Here is a 21155-nt window from a genome sequence, read left to right as displayed (position 1 = left end):
GACAGGACTGGTCCTGAGACACAGTTCTGGAAGCGGGTCTCTGTGCCTTTGTTACTGGCACATCATTCCCGGGGCCAAGGGAGAGGAGCAGAGCAGTCACCCTCCCTTTCAGCACCTTCCTGGGGGGGGGGGGGGGTTGGCTTGTCCCGGCCCTGCTGGTGCATCTTAGTTTGTGAGCTCTGAGGGGGCCAGGAACCACGACGACAGATTTGATCGTCCTCATAGAGCACGGAGGCTGGCACCCCTCATTCATTCTCACGGTCGTGGATTGCATGAAGATGTGCCAGACGCTGTGCTGGGGAAAAGGGGGGGAAGATGCACTAGAGCACCACTGCCTGGCCTCACACAGTGAGTGAGTGTGGGGGTGGGGGGGCAGCGACCAGATTCCTGGGATGGATTACATCTCTGGGCTTTGTGCCCCCAGAGGACACCCTGTATTTATGTTTGCTGGTGAGCTTCTTCAGTCTGACTTATTTCTTACTGGATTATCCGTTCAGATCACATGCCTAGATCAGAGAAGGCGTTCAGTATGTCTCATTCATGGAATGAATGAATGAATGAATGAATGAGTGAATCACAGTGTGACCAGTGCTCTGAGAGAAATCTGAGGTGCTGTGGGAACACATATGAGGACTGCCTAAGGGAGAGGTGGGCAGGTCATGGAAGGCTTCCTGGAGGAAGAGACAGCCGAGTAAGAGAGGACAGTAGGGTAGGAAAGGGTGAGGCCAAAGAGTAAACAAGGTAAAAAGCAGTCTAACAGTGACTAGTGCTAGTAACAGTGCTAGGAGTAGAGAGGCAGAGGGTAGAGAGGTAAGACACAGAAATGGCACAGATGAGGAAGTGAGCACCTCTTCTGGGGAGTCGGGGAAGGTGCTGGGCGAGGCAGTGGGATTTTGAGGGATGCAGGGGAATCTGTTAGGGTGATATGAAAAATCTGCAGCCATTTCTTTTTCTTTCTTTCTTTCTTTCTTTCTTTCTTTCTTTCTTTCTTTCTTTCTTTCTTTCTTTCTTATTTTTTTTTAATTTCTCACTTGACCCTCACTCAGATCTAGGCTTGAGTGTTGCTTTCCTGACCATCCAGGTCCAGCTAGAGGCTTCCTATTAGTCCCCATTGCAACTCCTCTTACCAGTGTGTGGCCTTTTGGGTCCTGTGCTGTAATTGTTTGAGTGTTTTTCTGTCTTCCCCACTGGACTGGGAGCCCCAGGAAACAGAGGCCATTGTTATCATTTGCCATTTTGACCCCACCATCTGGCATGGTTCTGGGGGAATGATGGGGCCTCGATAAGTATTTTCGAAATGAAGTGATAAACTCAGGAAGAAAAGCGTGGAGGAAATCTAAGTTAGCACGGCCTGGAGGAAGAATTATATAGGGAGAGAAAATGATAAGAGAGGACTTTGGAAAGATGATGGAGAACATTGGAAGCCATGCCACAAAGCTTGGAATTGATCTGTTTTGTGATGGGGAGTCACTTGGCCAGATGCATTTTAGGAAGCTCACTCTGGTCGCAGTGGTCACAGCAGGTAGCAAATTCGGACTGGAAATAGAAGCAAGGAGAGAGGCTGCACCGGACTCAAATATCCTGGCTTTTACAGAAGATTAAATGTAACCATCAGTTACTTGCTCACTAACTGTGAGCCCAGTTCATCATACTGTGTACCTAGACAGACAGCCTACACAGAACACATATGGCAGTTGTGAGTAAATGAGGCTTGATCAAATTAGCAAAAGATGGGTAAAGAAAACACAAAAGGAAATGCTTTTAAAAGCATAAAATAAAATCTCAGAAAAATGGCCTAAAATAGGTGTCAGCATAACAAATTACGAAGTTTTAGAGATTGGGTAAAAAAAAAAAAAAATGCTGGTTTCTAGATATGTTCTTTACATTAAAGGGCAAAAATAAATGGAAAATATAGGAATGGGCAAATAAAAATCAGACAAACATGAACAAAAAGGAGGTGAGGTGGTGGTGTAAAATTAATATTAAATGAACAAAGTAGAATTCAGGTAAAGAAAAGATACAGTAATGAGCGGTGATAATTGGTGGAGTGAGCTCCCTAAGAAGGAGCAAGGGGATAGAACCCAGATCCATGGAGATCCATGGAGAAACAGGTCTTGAATAGAAGGAAGCCTCTTCCACAGTGACAGGAAGAGAGGGGGAAAAGATGGGTGTCATCTTAGTTCATGATCCCTTAACTGAGGAGCCAACGATAAGTACATACCCATCTGAGGGTGAAGAAGGTGGGGTGTCTGCATCCCAGAGGGAGTCCTCAGGCAGGTGGAGACTACTGGGAATGGGCAGGACATCCATTGTGTCTGTGATGAGTAGGTTGCTGGACTTGGGAGCAAGAAATAGAGGGGACAGTAGTTTGTCTGCTTTTATGTTCTCGGTGAAGTAGGAAGTGTGAGCGGTCTGCTGATGCTGGAAGAAGAAAAAGTGGGGCCTGAGGTTGAGAAAAGTAGAGCATTTTTGAAATCCAAACAGTGGAGGAAAATGATCCAAAAACAGAGCCCTGATGGGCTCTATGCATAGTTACTGTAGACCGAGAATTTACAATGCATCTGTCTCTGTCTTCTGTGATTTTCTCCAGCTCGGCTCAGCATCTTGGTTATGGGTGATGAGAGCCAGACAGTCAGATTGATCCGGGTGGGGATTTTTGCCAGGCAGCTGCAGTAAAAGAACAGGGAGACAATGGAGCTGAGAACAGGGTAAGAGAATCTTTTACATACTCAATCACATCATTCAGCCATCCTAACTTTCCTGGTCAAGGAAGGAATTGAAGACAGAGTAGACTGGAAGAAAGTGAAGAGTTTAAGGACAGAGTGTGTGAGGGAAGGTAACTGTACAAGATGAGCAAGAATGAGAAATTCTAGCAGCTACACAGAGGCTAATCACCAGATCTTTTATATATATGTTTGGAATAGGATTGAAGCACACCTCCACCCAAGTTCTCTTGTGCCCCAGTTCAGTTCCATGTCTCTTGGCACTTTCGTGGTCTTCTGTTTCCACTCCATCAACATTTTCTACCTTTCCATCTAATAGTCACTGCCTGTCATGCATACATTTTTTTAATTGAGGTTTATACTTGGGAGTTTGCAATATCCAAGTTGTGCTAAATGTATATAGTTTCTATACCAGCATAACTTTAAAAAGCCTTGACATCTTAGATCGATCAGTGACTTCTGTGTCAGTCTCCAATGGTCCCACTGAGCCATATGAAGAAGACCATGGATTCTCAATGACCTCTGTGGGGAATGGTGACGCAAAAAATTGAAAATGTTCTTATGTTTGTCTTTGGAATGAATTTTTAATTTCTGTTTGAATATGGGTTCCATAGACATGAAAACCTATTAAAGGAAAATCAAGAGTTATCTAGACTTAATAAAATATGCAGGAATGGGGTAATGATCTAGTAGCCCCTCTCTGCCTAGGCTTCTGTTAAGCTTTTAGATCTCCATATTGAATTAATCATTCTATACCGCACCAGTGGGAGAAATTCCACCTTGACCCCATCAGACTGACATGTCACACTTGCACCCTCCTCTGTCAGGATTGGTGGTCCTTGTCATCTTGTCCCAGAAAATGAGACTGCTGACGCTCTTTTTTATTTCACCCGTTTTTTCTTCCTACTAAGCTATTTTCGCTACAGTCATTTACTGCCACTGGGATTTTTGCACAAGGTTAATAGTACTAATAAAATGAAGGGCAAAGCACCAAAGAGAGAACCTTGAAAGAATAGTCTGTAACCCTTTATTTGGTCAGGGCTAAAAACTCTGCAAGACATTACAGCCTTGAGTTTGGGGTGAAGGCCACTTTCAACCTTCTTTGCTGAATTGTTCTTCACTCTCTGGGCCCTGCACTTAATGTCATACTGGGATGTTGTAGAAGGATTGAGTCCATTCCAGTGATGTCCCAACTGCTGCCTGGACCAGTTTTTTACTGCAGCTGCCATCACAGTCACATGGGAGATTTTGAAAAATACCTGTGCCTGGGCTCTTCCTCAGACCAAGTAAATCAGACTCTCTGGGATGTAGCAGGGCATGAGCTCCCAAGTGGTTCTATTAATTGGGCCAGAGTTGAGAATCACTGACCTGGACAAGGAGCTCCAAACTCTGCTTCTGAAGAGTTGAGGGGGCAACCCTGGCTCACCGGCTGAGTTACTTGTTCATCACATGGCTGGGTTTAAGAGGGAAGCTTTGAAGGGCACCTGGGTGGCTGAGTCAGTTAAGTGGCCAACTTCAGCTTAGGTCATGATCTTACAGTTTGTGGGTTCAAGCCCCGCGTCAGGCTCTGTGCTGACAGCTCGGAGCCTGGAGCCTGCTTCAGACTCTGTGTCACCCTCTCTCTCTGCCCCTCCCCCGCTCATGTCCAGTCTCTCTGTCTCTCAAAAATTAATAAACTTTTTATTTTATTAAAAAAATTTTTTTTAAAAATTTATTTATTATTGAGAGACAGAGAGAGACAGAGCATGAGCAGGAGAGGAGCCGAGAGACGGGGAGACACAGAACGTGATGCAGGCTCCATGCTCCGAGCTGTCAGCACAGAGCCTGACGCAGGGCTCAAACTCACAAACTGTGAGATCATGACCTGAGCCGAAGTCAGACACTTAACCGACTGAGCCACCCAGGTGCCCCAAATGAATAAACTTTTTAAAAAAAAAAATTAAGATGGAAGCTTTGAGCACCTGAGAAATTTCACTTCCCAGGCAGTGTGCAAGAGGCACAGCCCTAGAGGAGGCAATTTTGGTGTCCAGTTGAAAGAAGCAAATGCCAAGTGTGGAGTTTGTTTTTCATTTAGCTTTGGCCTCCAATTAAAATTCAAAAATTTTGTGGCATTTTTGAATGTTTTAGTCTATCCACCACTCTCCATGGGTCGCTTCAGAATAATCCAAAATAAATAATAAGTTTTCCTAAGCTTTGTTAAGGTGGGTATACTGTTAGAGTTGATACATTCCAATGTTGACTTTGCCTTTCGCTGTGGTCTCTGGAAAAGTCATTTATCTTCTTATGGAATTTTTGGTGCTTTAAATAGTACCTCTTTGGAAGATAAGAAGGGAAGTAACATTTAGTGAGCATCCTTTGTATGTGTAGTACTGTACTAAACACTTGATATATGCTGTTGAAATCATTTGGAGCCAGAGTGCCTGGGCTTACAACCTGGCTGAGCTACTCCCAACAAATACACTCAAGAGCCCAGAGTGGTCCTGAGTTTCAAGTGACGTGACGTCTATAAAGTGTGTAGCACAATGGCTGGCACAACGCGAGTTCTCGAAAAAGCGTTGGCTGGCTTTATCATCGTCTCACAGAGTTCTCACAGCGATCCTGGAGTGGGTGTTATCCTTCGTTTTAGAGATGATCAAAGTCTTCAAAGTCAACCTATTTATCCATGGACACATTTTAGGATTGTTGCAAACTAAGAAATAATTTCAGGACTTGAGAGAGAGTTAACCTGCAAAAGTGAGCTCTGTTCTGGGGGGAGGAGGGACAATGATGAATAAGACAGACAGACTCCCTCTCTTTGTGGAGAGTGGGCAGAGCTCTCTGCCGACCTTCAGGACCCATGAGGCGCTGTATGTACCAGATCTTCTGGTAGCACATTCTTCACCACGATTATGTATTCTTTCCTAATTAATAGACAGCTCTAGTCCCTAGTCCCTCATAGGGCGTAGCCCCTAAGGGTCTTGACTACTCACAAAATGCTCAAAGATGGAGAGTCACCAGGTGGATATTTTTGCTACCTCAGGAGTTTCTTCTGGGAAGACTCTCCCTTGTTTCCTGAAACCAGGGCCCCTGGTGCTAGCGTAGCAGAAGGAGTAACAAGAGGCTATCAGTGCTTTAAGAGGGCAAATACAGGTGTTATTCTATGATGAGTCCCAGATCCATGGCAACCTCCAAGACCCTTTCTGGAATGTTTCTTTTCTTTCTTTCTTTCTTTCTTTCCTTCCTTCTTTCTTTCTTTCTTTCTTTCTTTCTTTCTTTCTTTCTTTCTTTCTTTCTTTTTTTCATTTTATATAGTTTAATTTATATCCAAGTTAGTTAGCAATGATTTCAGGAGTAGATTCCATAATGCCCCTTATTTATTTAGACCATCCCTCCTCCTACAACCCCTCCAGAAACCCTCTGTTTATTCTCTGTATTTAACAGTTTTTTATGTTTTGTCCCCCTCCGTGTTTTTGTATCATTTTTGCTTCCCTTCCCTTATGTTCATCTGTTTTGTATCTTAAATTCCTCATATGAGTGAAGTCATGTATTTGTCTTTCTCTGACTAATTTTGCTTAGCATAATACCCTCCAGTTCCATCCATGTAGTTGTGAATGATGAGATTTCATTCTTTTTTTTCCTACTTCATTTATTTTATTTTGTTTTTGTTTTTTACTTTTTTAATTTTATTTTTATTTTTAAAAATTTACATCCAAATTAGTTAGCATATAGTGCAACAATGATTTCAGGAGTAGATTCCTTAATGCCCCTTACCATTTAGCTCATCCCTCCTCCCACAACCCCTCCAGTAACCCTCTGTTTGTTCTCCATATTTATGAGTCTCTTCTGTTTTGCCCCCCTCCCTGTTTTTATATTATTTTTGTTTCCCTTCCCTTATGTTCATCTGTTTTGTCTCTTAAAGTCCTCATATGAGTGAAATCTTATGATTTTTGTCTTTCTCTGACTAACATCACTTATCATAATACCCTCCAGTTCCATCCGCATAGTTGCACATGGCAAGATTTCATTCTTTTTGATTGTCAAGTAATACTCCATTGTGTGTGTGTGTGTGTGTGTGTGTGTGTGTGTGTATTTACCACATTTTCTTTATCCATTCAGCCATTGATGGACATTTGGGCTCTTTCCATACTTTGGCTATTGTTGATAGTGCTGCTATAAACACGGGGGTGCATGTGTCCCTTCGAAACAGCACACCTGTATCCCGTGGATAAATGCCTAGTAGTGCAATTGCTGGGTCGTAGGGTAGTTCTATTTTTAGTTTTTTGAGGAACCTCCATACTGTTTTCCAGAGTGGCTGCACCAGCTTGCATTGCCACCAACAATGCAAAAGAGATCCTCTTTCTCCACATCCTCGCCAACATCTGTTGTTGCCTGAGTTGTTAATGTTAACCATTCTGACAGGTGTAAGGTGGTATCTCACTGTGGTTTTGATTTGTATTTCCCTGATGATGAGTGATGTTGAGCATTTTTTCATGTGTCAGTTGGCCATCTGGATGTCTTCCTTGGAGAAGTGTCTATTCATGTCTTTTGCCCATTTCTTCACTGGATTATTTGTTTTTTGGGGATGGAGTTTGATAAGTTCTTTATAGATTTTGAATACTAACCCTTTATCTGATACGTCTTTTGCAAATATCTTCTCCCATTCTGTTGGTTACCTTTTAGTTTTGCTGATTGTTTCCTTCGCTGTGCAGAAGCTTTTTATTTTGATGAGGTCCCAGTAGTTCATTTTTGCTTTTGTTTCCCTTGCCTCCAGAAACGTGTTGAGTAAGAAGTTGCCGCGGCCAAGATCAAAGAGGTTTTTGCCTGCTTTCTCCTCGAGGATTTTGATGACTTCCTATCTTACATTTAGGTCTTTCATCCATTTTGAGTTTATTTTTGTGTATGGTGTAAGAAAGTGGTCCAGGTTCATACTTCTGCATGTCACTGTCTAGTTTTCCCAGCACCACTTGCTGAAGAGACTGTCTTTATTCCATTGGATATTCTTTCCTGCTTTGTCAAAGATTAGTTGGCCATACATTTGTGGGTCCATTTCTGGGTTCTCTGTTCTGTTCCATTGATCTGAGTGTCTGTTCTTATGCCAGTACCATACTGTCTTGATGATTGCAGCTTTGTAGTATAGCTTGAAGTCTGGGATTGTGATGCCTCCTGCTTTGGTTTTCTTTTTTAATATTGGTTTGGCTATTTGGGGTCTTTTCTGGTTCCACACAAATTTTAGGATTATTTGTTCTAGCTCTGTGAAGAATGCTGGTGTTACTTTGATAGGGATTGCATTGAATGTGTAGATTGCTTTGGATAGTATCGACATTTTAACAATATTTGTTCTAGATTTCATTCTTTTTGATTGCCGAGTAATACTCCATTGTGTGTATGTATGTGTGTGTGTATGTATGTATATATATATATATATATATATATATACATATATATATATATATATATATATATATGTATACATATATACACACCATGTCTTTATCCATTTATCTGTCAATGGACATTTGGGCTCTTTCCATACTTTGTCTATTGTTGATAGCACCGCTATAAACATTGGGGTGCATGTGCCCCTTCAAAACAGCACACCTATATCCCTTGGATAAATACCTAGTAGGGCAATTGCTGGGTCATAGGGTATTTCTATTTTTAATTTTTTGAGGAACCTCCATACTGTTTTCCAGAGTGGCTGCACTAGTTTGCATGGAATGTTCTTTCATTGTACGTGCTAATGTACTAGTTGGTGGATACACAGATTACTAACTCATAAGGGCCATAGATGGAGTCATATAGACTAATTTGTTTCCAAGCAATGAATTAATGAAAAGAAGATCAGCAGGCAATAAAAAAGGTATTGAACATTACTTCTATGCTGATCATTTCTTATCTGCTGTTCTTGAATTCATTCATTCATAAAACACTAAGTCCCTCCTATGTACCAGGTTTTATATAGTCTCTGGGGAGATAAGATTATGCTAAGATGTTAGTAGTTTTGAAAATGTCTCAAGAAGGACTGTCTTCTGTTTTTGAGAATAATCCAAAATATTATTGACACAGAAATATCACTTTTGTATTCTTTGATGTCTGTGGTTACCTAAATTTATAGATATATTTTTTTAAATGTTTATTTTCGAGAGAGAGAGAGAGAGCGAGCGAGCAGGGGATGGGTAGAGAGAGAGGGAGACAGAATCGGAAGCAGGCTCCAGGCTCTGAGCTGTCAGCACAGAGCCTGATGTGGGTCTTGAAATCGTGAACTGTGAGATCATGACCTGAGCCAGAGTTGGACGCTTAACCAACTAAACCACGCAGGCACCCCTATAGATATATTTTCATACAGTACCTCAGGGAGTTTCCTTCCATTCCTGTAAAATTGGGACTATGTGGTTATAGTGCCATCACCTCAATGCCAAAGCCTGGCTGGGAGCATCAGTGTCCAAATCAGGCTTCCAGGAGCTGTTCTGGGCTTCTCTCATATCCTTATTACTTTTTCAGTATAGCATAATATACCATTTCAAAGGAGAATGACTCTATTAGAGTTTGGATTGAATGGGATCTCCTAAAGATTACAAATATATCAACATGCTTTTGATTTATTATTGCTTCCTTTTCTTCTTTAACATGATAAATTTCCATACATAATTTCTGAAAAGGGAAGGCCTGTGTCACTTAGTTAGAAGTAATGCATTAAAAAACACTCATGTATAGCTCTATGGAAGATGCAAAAATACCCCATCCACTCAATACAGCTATGAGTTTCCCATTAGGAAAAGGATGTTACAGATTGAAAAAAAAGAACAAAGCTGAAATCATTAACAGTTGGTAGCAATCAGAGATAGATAAAATAAGCTAATTTTTATATCTAAAATCATAAATCTACAGGGAAATGAGAACTGAGTTAATTTGGGTGTAACAAGGTTGGGGACTTTTTAATCTTTAGGTTTTTGCTAAATTATTCCTTACATATTTCCTCAGTTTTAATTTCTCTGTATTTCAAAAACTTCTTAGTCAAAAAAATGTGTGAATCATTTTGTATTCCTACTTTCATTAGTAATACTTAATACTATAAACTCATTTAATACTATAAAATCATTAAGCTCAGACTCCAACAGGAAAAATTTGAAGACTATCCCAAAATATTTTTCATTCCTTATTACAACGTCTTACCCTTATCTTCTTTTCACTAAAATTTTCTTTGCCTTGCCATGGAATTAACATTTATCTCCTAGCGTATCCTGATAGTCCTATGAACATACCCCATAGTTTTTATGTATAGACACACCCGAGTTATTCAAAACTTTTACTGTTTGGAGAGACGAGAACTCACTGAACCTTCAAAAAAAACTACATCCCTGCACAAATATAAAAAGATTAGACATAAATTTTTCAGAGATAAAAGAAAGCATAAAGGAGGTTACAACTTTCAGACTTCTTAACAATGGTGTTTTCTAGACAGTTCTCATTTATAGTAACTTCTGTGGAAAGGCAAAAGATAAAAAATAAATTAAAAATATATTTGAATGGGAGCATCTTGGTGGCTCAGTCGGTTAGGCGTCCAATTCTTGGTTTCCGCTCAGGTCACGATCTCATGATTTTGTGAGTTCGAGCCCTATGTGGGGCTCCACGCAGACAGTGTAGAGCCTGCTGGAGATTCTTTCTCTCCCTCTCTGTCTGCTCCTCCCCAACTCACACTCTCTCTGTCTCTCTCAAAAGTAAATATAAATTAATAAATAAATAAATAAAAATAAAAAATTTAAAAAATATATAAATATACATATATAAGCATATATATGTCTATATATATATACATATATAAGTACATATATATACACATATATACACACACACACACATATATACATATATATATATGTATATATATATATACCCACATATATATTTGAATGTATACTATGTTCCAGGCCCTGTGAATTCACAGAAAAAAAAAAAAATTTAAAAAAAGGACTTTGAATCTTAATAGCAGATCCCATTTTTAAAGAAGATATTGGGAATATTTTAATTTGTTGAAAAACAAAAACCAGCAATTGCCATTTAACCCTGGTGTCCCATAGTAGTTATCTGCTTTTATTATAATACTGTGTTATTTCACCTACATTCACTATTCTGTACATTTCTTATAGGAGTTCTTCCAAAGAACCAAAATGAATAAAGCATCTGAATGATGCTTGGTGGTTATAAGCACCCTGGAAACTTCACTGTAAGAAATAATTTTCAGCATGTAATTATCAGTACATGAAAATATGAAGAATTTTAACCGAGAAACTTAATACAAAATACTAACAAAATATGAACACAGCCTCTTTTTCATGTTCAGGAAGTAGGAAGAGCTATAATTTGGTGAAACCCTTGTTTATGAATGGATTTCCCAGGGAAGTAATAATGATTTTTAAAAAATGCTTCTGGTTATAAAAGTTTTAATATTCATTTCCGTAGTGTGGGCACAAAATTAAAACACACGGAGAAAAAAAATCATCTGAGAATCTTTTTGGCTTCATTTTAACTTTTCATAATAGGCTCAAGGTGCAGGAGTCCTAGCTCCATAAGGAAATTAAAGGGGTTTAAGCCATGGATTTAAATTACCATGTATTACTAATTCTAACCCCTAAATGTGGGGGAGGGATTATTGTTTTTCGGGTGGAAGACTGAGAGCAGTGAAATGTCATTCACAAGAGCCCCAGTTGAGTAGTGTCAACCCCACAATTCTGCTTTATAATGCAAAACTGTCTCTTCTAATCTCCATACCCACCCCCCCTCCCCCGCCATCCAGTACTTCCATCACTACTTCCTTGTCTTTAAACTTACTGAGCAGATTCATGGGAAAACAAAACAAAATGTTTGCAGGCAGATTTGCCCTGAAACAAATCTTAAAACAAAATGGAGCTGGCGGTATCCCTGCACAATGAAGTACATAAGACTTTAAATCAAAGAAGGAAGGAAAATATCAAATATCTGTACGTTCTCAATAAGGATCATGAAGAAGCTTACGTCAGTCCCAGCCATTTAACCCTCAAAACATCAAGCCTATGCGCAGGCATTAGACGAGGTCCAGGGTCCAACTCCCCACAGGTTTTCTGGGAGGCCAGACACCCCCACCCCAACCTTGCATAATCTAAGACTGACTCCCCTTTGCCACTGCCTTGCCCACTGGTATCCCATGCCCCAGAATTCCTTCAATGACAGGCACATGTCATTATTGCTCAGCCCTTAGCCTTGGCTCTGGGGTTCTTAAGGGTTTGAGAGCTTAAAGCCCAGGATGGTTCTGTGCATGAGGTCTTATGGGAAGTCAAGCTAAACATGTCCTGAGGTTGAGTTGAGAGAATCTGCGAGCATGGAGGTGGCTCAGAAGATTGGGGGCAAGTGTATGCCATTCTTACACCACAGATGAGGCAATCTGGGGGCAGAAACTGGTTTAAAGCTCATCAGAAGGAAGGTTCAGTGGAGGAGGCATTTGGCAGAGGGAAAACATAGGAAGTTTCATGAAAGAAGGTGTTGTTACAAGCATTTCCAGCAGCCACTATGCATACCACTTATCTGGAGCAGAGCAGTGGGGTTGTAGGGGAGGCATCATTACCAGAAAGCAGCCCGGGGCTGGGAGAGACCGTGGCCTTGGAGGCCCCACCACTAACCAACCGTGGAAAGACACTTCTCTATCATTTCACCTCCTCATCTATAAAATAGGTGCAACTCTTCAGATCTTCCAGAGTTGCCTGTAGATGGGAATACTACTCCCCATTTACGATATGGAACCTGTCTGAAAGCCCACTTTTATTCCGCATGGTCTTTACCCCTTCCTTACCTAGTTTCATTGCTATTTCAAGTTCTTTTATTGAAGTGCAGGTGTGAAAGCAGCCCCCTCAAGCTCCCCCTTCCCCAGAGCTGGAGTGGTATTACTGGTTCTTGCAAGAAGAAGTAATCAAAGTAAAAAAGAAAAGGCTACGTTGTTATCGTATTTGTTAACTCAGGCCAGATGCTCATTAGCAATACACTAGAAGCCAAAAATGAAAAACCAGGCTGCAGCTTGGATCCAAAAATAAGGGCCAGGCTCTGTGGAAAACATCAACAGATGCAAACCAGAACAGGGAAGAACGTTTTGTCTGCACCATTTGAAAAAGATAGAACCTTCAGCTGTGTCCCAGGCCCCCAGACATAGATCCGTGTCTAGTTTATCTGTAGGGGCCACACAGGTATAAAGAAAAGGAGGAGATACTCATATCTCAGTATGAGAAGCGTCTAGAACTGTGGTCCTCAACCCTGGCTGCAACTGGAGTCACCAGAGGATCTTTTAAAAATTCTGATGCCAAGGTCCTGTTCCCAGAGATTCTGATTTAACTGGTCTGGTGAGGGACCATAAAAAAGTCACCCTTTAAAGCTATACAAGCTATACAGATGTGCAGCCAGAGCCGAAGACCACGACCCCTCATCCACGGTAGCGAATGGGGGAAACGACCAACATGCTGCACGCAGTCTTGGGTTGGAGACCCTTTCTCACTAGGGCTGGAGTGCACATGCTTCCAAAATGTTTACTTACTGACTCAACAGATGATTTTTAAGTACCTACTGTGTGCAGCCTCCACTTCAATGGCTAGGGTTAAAAATCTTAAATTAAACTCAGTCCTTGCCCTCAGGACAGTTGATGGGGAAGTTGCATGAGAAAATAAAGTATGTAACTGCAAAACAATGTGGTCGGTACAGTAAGAGCGGTTTGTTCAGAGTGGCAGGGGGAGAGTGAATGGGGTGACTCCCCTCAAAGTCCAGCCGCAGAATCATGAAATTAGAGACGAAGGAAGTTTGAGGTCCCCAATTTTGTACAAGGAACCGAGAAATCAAGAGGTTGGGACATTCTCAGGAACACAGAATTAATGGAACAAGATCTAAAATACTCATTCTGACTCACCGGAGGAAGTGTTAGGGAACTGCGTCTTGCAGCACTGAATTCTGAGGCTGAAGAATAAGCAGGATTTGGGCACAAGGACATGGGAGAGGGTTCCATTCTCCAGAGACTCAGCCTGAAGCTCAGACAGGAAAGGGCCTGCAGGGTCATTCCCCGGACCTGATCTCAGGCGGTGGCCAACAGCTGAGTGCCCCCTCCTCCAAGTCAGCACTGGTCCTGGGCTCACATGACTTCTTGCTTTCCAGTGCAGGTTAGGGGGGATGCTCCTCCCTCCAGCTCCACATTTCTCTGGGAATCATTCTATTCAAATGAGATAGTAAACACATTAATTTTGCCCAGTGAGTTGTCTAAGTTCAATGAGATCTGGGTTTTGAACTTCTAACTTTAAACTTTTCAGCGATATAACAGATTAATAACTCCACACACCTTTGTGGATTAAACACCCTTTGACCATTTGGTCAGCCTTGACTACCTAGATTTGGTATGTGCTCTACTTGCAAAACAAGAATTGTTAAATCCATAATGAAATGTGTTGAATTGGTTCTCCATTCTCCCCTTCCTCTGACCTGGGTGTTGTCTTTAAAGTCTCGTCTTCTCTCTGGGGCACCTGGGTGGCTCAGTCAGTTAAGCACCTGACTTCAGCTCAGGTCACGATCCCACAGTTGATGAGTTTGAGCCCCGAGTCAGGCTCTGTGCTCACAGCTCAGAGCCTGGAGCCTGCTTTGGCTTTTGTGTCTGCCTTTCTCTGCCCCTTCCCCAGCTCACACTGTCTCTCTCTTTCTCTCAAATAAATCAACATTAAAAAAAATTTTTAAAAAAAATAAAGTCTCACCTTCTCTCATATCCTACATCCTTTTGATCAGCCAATCCTATTGGCTATCCTTCAAAGTCTATCCAAAATTCAAGTACTTCTCCCATCCTTGCTACTACTACCTCAGACCCACCACCATTGTCCTGTCTCACCTGGATTTTCACAACAGCCTTCCAGCTGTGCTTGTGTTTCAGACTTAGCCTCAGAGGTGTGATCTCCCAACCACAGATGCTCCACTTTGAGAAGGGTCAGACTGTGTCACTTCTCTGTTGGTATTGGCCTGTCCAGGGTCCTTCCTAAGACTGACATGACCCCACGTGATCTGTTCTCTCTGACTTCTCGGACCTTACTTTTTCTTCTCTGACCATACTGGCCTCCTCACTGACCTCGAAAAGGCCCTTTCCCCGTTATTCACCCTGAGACTGGAACGCTGCCTTCAGATGGTTGCACAGTGAGCTCATCCACTTTCTTTGCATCTTTTCTCCAAAATCACTTTCTTTGCGAACTTTATCAGACTACCCTATCTAAAATCTCAAGGCTCACCCCCTGACATTTCATATACCGCATCGCTGCCTTATAAAAATGACTCTCTTTAACGGTCGTCAGTAAACACTATGTATTTTATGTTTTATTGCCTTATAAAATTAACATTCATAAATAAGTACTGCATATTTATTTTTTCTTATTATTTTGTCTTTCCTCATAAATCTACTCCAGAAGTAATTTTTAGTTTTGTTCACTGTTGCATACTGATCATTTAGGTATAATGCCTCGCACATGGTATACTCAATAAATACTAGCTGAATGAGAGAGAACAGAAAAATTACCTGTGACATAATAAATATTGCAATTGCATTTATAGATTCCTTTCCTGATAGTTATAAAAAAAAATCCAGGCCATAAGCAGGTCAAACTGCAATATAGAAAAGGAGGTCACCAAATCTATAACCTTAAAGTGACTCAAACGCAAATTGAGGGACATTCTACAAGTACTTGATTGGGACTCTTGAGAAACATCAAGGTCGTGAAAGACAAGGGAAGACTCAAGAGCTGTCACAGATCAGAGGAGACCAAGGAGACGTGATGCCTAAATGCAATGCTGGATCCTGTGTAGGACGCTGGAACAGAAGTAGACACTGAACTTCAGAAAGGGTCTACAATTTAACTGTACCAGTGTTAATATCCTGCTTGCAATGAGGGCACTAGGATGATGTATATTTTAAAGGGAGGTAGCCTACTTGAAAACATTATTACATTCTAAATGTCGAAATATCTCTTCCTACTCAAGCAAGGAGGTTATTTAAATGATAAACATGTTTCCTGAATGAATAACAAGAAGCAATTACCCTGTAAACCACCAGCAAAGCAACCAAGTAACCAAGATAGCGTGTGTGTGTGTGTGTGTGTGTGTGTGTGTGTGTGTGTGTGTGTGTTTATGTGTGTGCGTGGATACATTTGCAAAGGAAGTTTTCTTTTCTTTTTTTTACAGTTCAGTAATTTTTCTATGCCATCGTAGCTGTATGCTCCGGATACAAACAGATTTTCAAAGCATATGTTCCTTGATGTATCAAGGAGTTTCATCAGAAGACATAATAACAGTTCAAAGTTCTCTTTATACTCTGCTTGTAAAAGGTTAGAAATAACAAGTGTCAGTTTAGTAAAATTATCTTCTAAGTAACATCCCACTAATTTAAGATTTCACAGTGAAGTAATCATACACCATTCTAGGTCTCGAGAAGGCATGTTCTCATTAGAAGCAGAAAAATGATTAAGAAATTTGTCACAGAGGGTTTCTGAGAATGACATTAACTAATAAACCACCTTATATTTTCTGGAGAGGAGCAGTAAAGAATAAAATCATACAAGCAGCATTCTCCTGTCTGAAGGATGCTGCTTGATAGCTCCCCATCAGAAAGGAATTCACCCTATTTATAAGTGGTAGGTCTTCATTGGGGGTGGCTGGTGAACTCTGCCTGCACTGGGTCACCCCCTCCTCACTGGTGGCCCTGCAGCCAGGGAGAAGGGCCTTCCCTTGCCCTTCTTTAGGAGGGGGCCTGGCTAGCTGGGCTCCTGGGGTCAGGGAGAAATATATCAATCACCCAAGGACTAGAAGAGCTGTTGACAAGCATTACTCATGTTTCTATAAGTCAAAACAAACATGTTTGTTTGGTGGGAAGCTATCCCAGTATTTTTGTAGATTACAGGCAAAGAGGCAATTACATCCAATTTCACCAAAACTTACTGACCATCCTCTAAGGACTGACTCACTTCTGTTCTAGGGCTGTGGACATAAGATGAATGGAATAAAATCCTAACCCTCAGATAGCTTACTTCCTTGTAAAAGATGTAGAAGTTTGTCAGCAAATAACTATAAGATAAATGGGTAGGAAATGTCTGAAGGACCAGAGAGGTAGCATACCTGAACTAAGTAAGCTGAATATAAGAATAACCAAGTCCCCGAAATAGAACCAAACTCTGTTTTTGCTAAGTTATAGTGTAGGCCTGTAACTGAGTGTAAATATATATGTGATACCCATATTCTACTTATATTAAGATGTTTTAACTAACTGAAAAAGAAAAACATTTATTGCTATTTTTTTTTCATAATTCATTACTGCTTTGATTTGAAATCAGAAGCGTGACACCTACTTCTTCTGAACCAAAATGTCAATCAGACCCTATACCTTTTCACCACGATATATAGAATGTAGCCTTAAATACTTAAACTGGGAGTGGTAGGTAGTTGTTTTCAGATTTATTTTGGAATAAAGCTTCTTCTAAACATAGGCTCTCCCAACATGGATCACATCTTTGTAAATGATGGTTACCAGTAAGGTGATCTCCAAGATGTGTGTGCAATCCCAGTTTTCAACATTACCATATTCAGTCTTCAGTACCATTTTGTACTATTGCTCGAGAATTTTAAATGACAGCCCTTCATTTGTACTATCAAAAATTAACCAAGGAAAGTAAGCTGAATAATGGTGGTTTCTTTTCATAAAGTTTGTAAGCCAGTATTCAATGGCCCAGTTGTGGAAAATGAATTTCAAGCTATTATTTTCATTTCTGGAAACTGATTTCAACATGGGCAAGTGGACCACATTATTCCTAAACAAATGAATTTCCCAAAGACTCTTACGTGGTCGGGACTGAGAGAAACAAACAAGACCTTTGTACAAATAACTTGCAAATAGCCCTGTAGAGAAATATTCAAAAGGTGTAAATGGGTTGTAATATCAGTAAGAAGCTTGCAACTTTGGGCCAGTCTTTGCTGCTGAGTGGAGCTAGGACTATTCCCTCTGATGACATGAACAGTTAAAAGAAATCTCTTTCAGTTTCACAGCACAAGTAAGCCAGCAAATTTATCAACCCAACACTGACCTGATTTTGCTCAAAGATACAGAAGACTAGCTAATCCGTGGTACTAATTACTTGTCCCATTTCAGCTTTGTAGCCCAAAGCAATTCCTAATGAGTGCTGAAATTAATGGACTTATGTATAGTGCCCTTACAAAATAGTGCCACCTCCGATCTGTGGCTTGAGAGATCCAACATCAGCCCTCCCCTCTGCGGGAGCCTCGTCTTATGGTAACACTCATAGCTGGGAATAGTGTGTTCTACCTCCATTGGTCTGAGACCTTTCTCAGTACCACAGAAGCCATTTCCCGATGTTTTGCCTTTCAGGGACTCCTTGTCTAAAAGTTCTCTGACCCCTCTAAAATTCTCCCCGCATCACAAGTAAATACAGCTAAAGGTCTGCTCTTACATCCACGTTCTCATTTGCTACAGTAGAAAGTACCACAAGTGACTGAACTTACCCTGAAAGTTCTCAACCCTATTTTGAACATGCTGAGCTACAATGTTTCTGATTACACTAACGTTTGCAAACGCTTGTTTATGCTCTGGACACATAATTTCTGCTGCATTCAAAAGAAACTCTTACAAAAGCATTTGTCTGTAAAAAGGTTTTGATGCCCAGGCGATTTTTTTCTTTAATAGAGAATTACATTTCACAGGAGATCGCTTATTTTCTTCTTGTTGGAAAACACACGCCACCGTTTCTTCAATCCATTAAGTTTTTCAGCGCCCATCTTTTCTGTGCACCCGTCATGGCTGGTTTTATTATGGTGCCTTAAGTTGTAATTTTTCTCGGCGTACATTCTCTGTTTGGATATTCTTCACATCCAACCCCTCCAACCCCCACAAAAAGTACGCTCCTATCTTTCTTTTTTTATACTCAACTCTCTTTTTTAGGAGATGCACAAGCTCATCTTTTTCTTAATTTTACAGTAAGAAAAATAGCAGTAAATGTGTAGTAGTAAATAACTGCTATTTGATTCCAATGTTGGATGCAAAGGAAGGTGTGTGGGTGCTCGCTACCTAGGGAGGGCATAACCCTTACACAGAGGGCACTGTTCAGGGCATGTCTGCCTTGTGGGGACACTAGTCTCCTGTGGTTCAGAGAAGCTGGAAATCAGACATTTTAAAGGAAAACTTCCGGGGCGCCTGGGTGGCGCAGTCGGTTAAGCGTCTGACTTCAGCCAGGTCATGATCTCGCGGTCCGTGAGTTCAAGCCCCGCATCAGGCTCTGGGCTGATGGCTCAGAGCCTGGAGCCTGTTTCCGATTCTGTGTCTCCCTCTCTCTCTGCCCCTCCCCTGTTCATGCTCTGTCTCTCTCTGTCCCAAAAAAATAAATAAAAAACGTTGAAAAAAAAAATTAAAAAAAAAAAAAAAAAAAAAAAAAAAAGGAAAACTTCCTAATTATTTAAATAATGGTACCTTATTCAAAATGTATTAAAATACCAAGCAGGTCAACGTCGTTCTAGCCAGACACAACAAGTCTGCAAGCATTTGGAACCTCTGGGGATGGAGGGTAGGACAGGAAAATAATTCATAGTCCCTGAGAACAAAGAAGAGAAAAGGTCCGATGATATCGGCGTGTTTCTGTGGAGTGTGGAATCCAAATGCGGTAATTAATTAGGAAGTATTCTCATGAGGATACCCTTCTTGAAGCCGGGCCTGTCTGGGGAGTCCTGCATATTTCACTTAATAGACTGACTGATGTTGGATTCCTTATCTGGAAGTAGGGATGATAAAACTGTCTTGGAAGCTTATGAAATGATCAGAGATCAAAGTATACACGTTTCTCAGATTCCTGTGACCATTTGTGAGGTGTGGGCATGGGGGCTCTGGCTGTTAGGAAATGCAGAACCAAAGATTTCAGACACATGTCTTTGTATGCCCCACACATACCACTTGTGCCCTGGCTCTCGCTCTTGCCCCCCTGCCTGTCTGCATCACGTCTCCTCACTCTGTGGAATGGCCTGCCACAGCTTGTCAGCACACAATGATGCTTCTGCCCTCTGGCTTTCCCCGGGAATGCCTGTTCCTTCCTTCATCATTCAGTAACCTCCTGTGCAGCTCAACCAAAATGTTACCTCTTCCAAGAAGTCTTTCTTGACTGCCACCTCCCACCAGTCTAGTAGAGCACTCTCTCCCTTCCTGCCTTGTGTTCGCCTCGATTTAGCCTTGTGCTATTGTCAGCTGTGAGCTCCTGAGAGCGAGGAACTAGGTCCATCATCTCACTGTCCCCGGCATTTGGGTGCAACGCCTTTGCCAGGCATGCAACTCGGGCTAAAGACAAAAAATGGATCAAAGAGGGAAAGAATGGTTGCGGTGACTGTAGACTGGTGTGGGGAGAGCCCACTAAGTCTGTTTCCTTCTTGCTTTTAATCTTTATTTATTTTTGAGAGAGAGAGACAACGTGTGCAAGCAGGGAATGAACAGAGAGAGGGAGACGCAGAATCCCAAGCAGGTGTCAGGCTCCGAGCTGTCAGCACAAAGCCCGACGTGGGGCTCGAACTCACAGACTGCGAGATCATGACCTGAGCCGAAGTCAGAGCTTAACCAACTGAGCCACCCAGGTGCCCCCCTCTTGCTTTTAAATGCAGATCTTTGGCTGCTGATTATGCCTCTCTCGCCCTGCCTTCCCAGTCCTCACTCCAGCTCTTGACTCCATCCCCAAACCAATGGAGATTTCCACCCTGGAGTAACAGGCTCAAACAGAGAAGGTGCTTAAGTGTCACCTTTTGGGGCTTGAAAGCATGGAGAGGAAGGACATCCTAGAGGATTCCTTTGGAAAAGTAATAGGGAACACAAAACAGAGTCCCTTGTTGGCGGTAAAGAAGGGAAGAACCATAATGCAAGGTCTCACCTTCATGTTCAGAAATGGTGGCCTCGTGTACCTTTTCCCTTGTGCCTTCTGAACTGGTGGCTTCCGCGACAATGCGTGTGTAGCCAAAATGGGTTTGGTTGCCCTGCACTCTTGCACACTAGCCTTCATGGTCCCGTAGCAGAAGAAAAAGAGTTTTGTAGGACAGGGCTGCCATAGCATAGATGGGGCCTTTGAGTGAAGAAAGACAGCCCGTCCTCCAGAGGGATGCAGACCCCTGCTGGAGTATTTCCCGAGGGGAGGAGGGCAGCTGAACTTCATCTGGATACTCCATGTGCCCCTTATCCAGATACCTTTGTGAACAACCAACTGAAGTAGCCCTGTTGCAAGAAAAATTGTATATAATATTATATAATATTAGAAAAATGTTCCGTACCTTGGATGGCTCAGTCACTTACACATCTGACTCTTGGTTTTGGCTCAGGTCATGATCTCACGGTCCATGGGTTTGAGCCCCACGACGGGCTCCGTGCTGACGATGTGGGGCCCACTT

General features: G+C 41.7%; 1 protein-coding gene and 1 long non-coding RNA gene across 5 annotated transcripts in view; one reads left to right on the top strand and one right to left on the bottom strand.

Annotated features, from left to right (window-relative positions):
* Positions 1-21155, top strand: part of KCNAB1 (potassium voltage-gated channel subfamily A regulatory beta subunit 1) — a 391903-nt gene that overhangs the window by 277996 nt on the left and 92752 nt on the right. The gene's annotated exons all lie outside the window — the stretch shown is intronic.
* LOC122229443 lies at positions 1816-21075 on the bottom strand. The gene is made up of 3 exons (XR_006206992.1): positions 21039-21075; positions 13624-13920; positions 1816-2667 (listed from the first exon to the last, which is right to left on the bottom strand). It is a non-coding gene; the product is annotated as an uncharacterized LOC122229443 (long non-coding RNA).

The sequence above is a fragment of the Panthera leo genome, chromosome C2 (assembly GCF_018350215.1).
Source record: "Panthera leo isolate Ple1 chromosome C2, P.leo_Ple1_pat1.1, whole genome shotgun sequence".
Lineage (NCBI taxonomy): Eukaryota > Metazoa > Chordata > Mammalia > Carnivora > Felidae > Panthera > Panthera leo.
The sequence above is the reverse complement of the archived record's forward strand: the minus strand, read 5'-3'. Positions and strand labels throughout refer to the sequence as shown.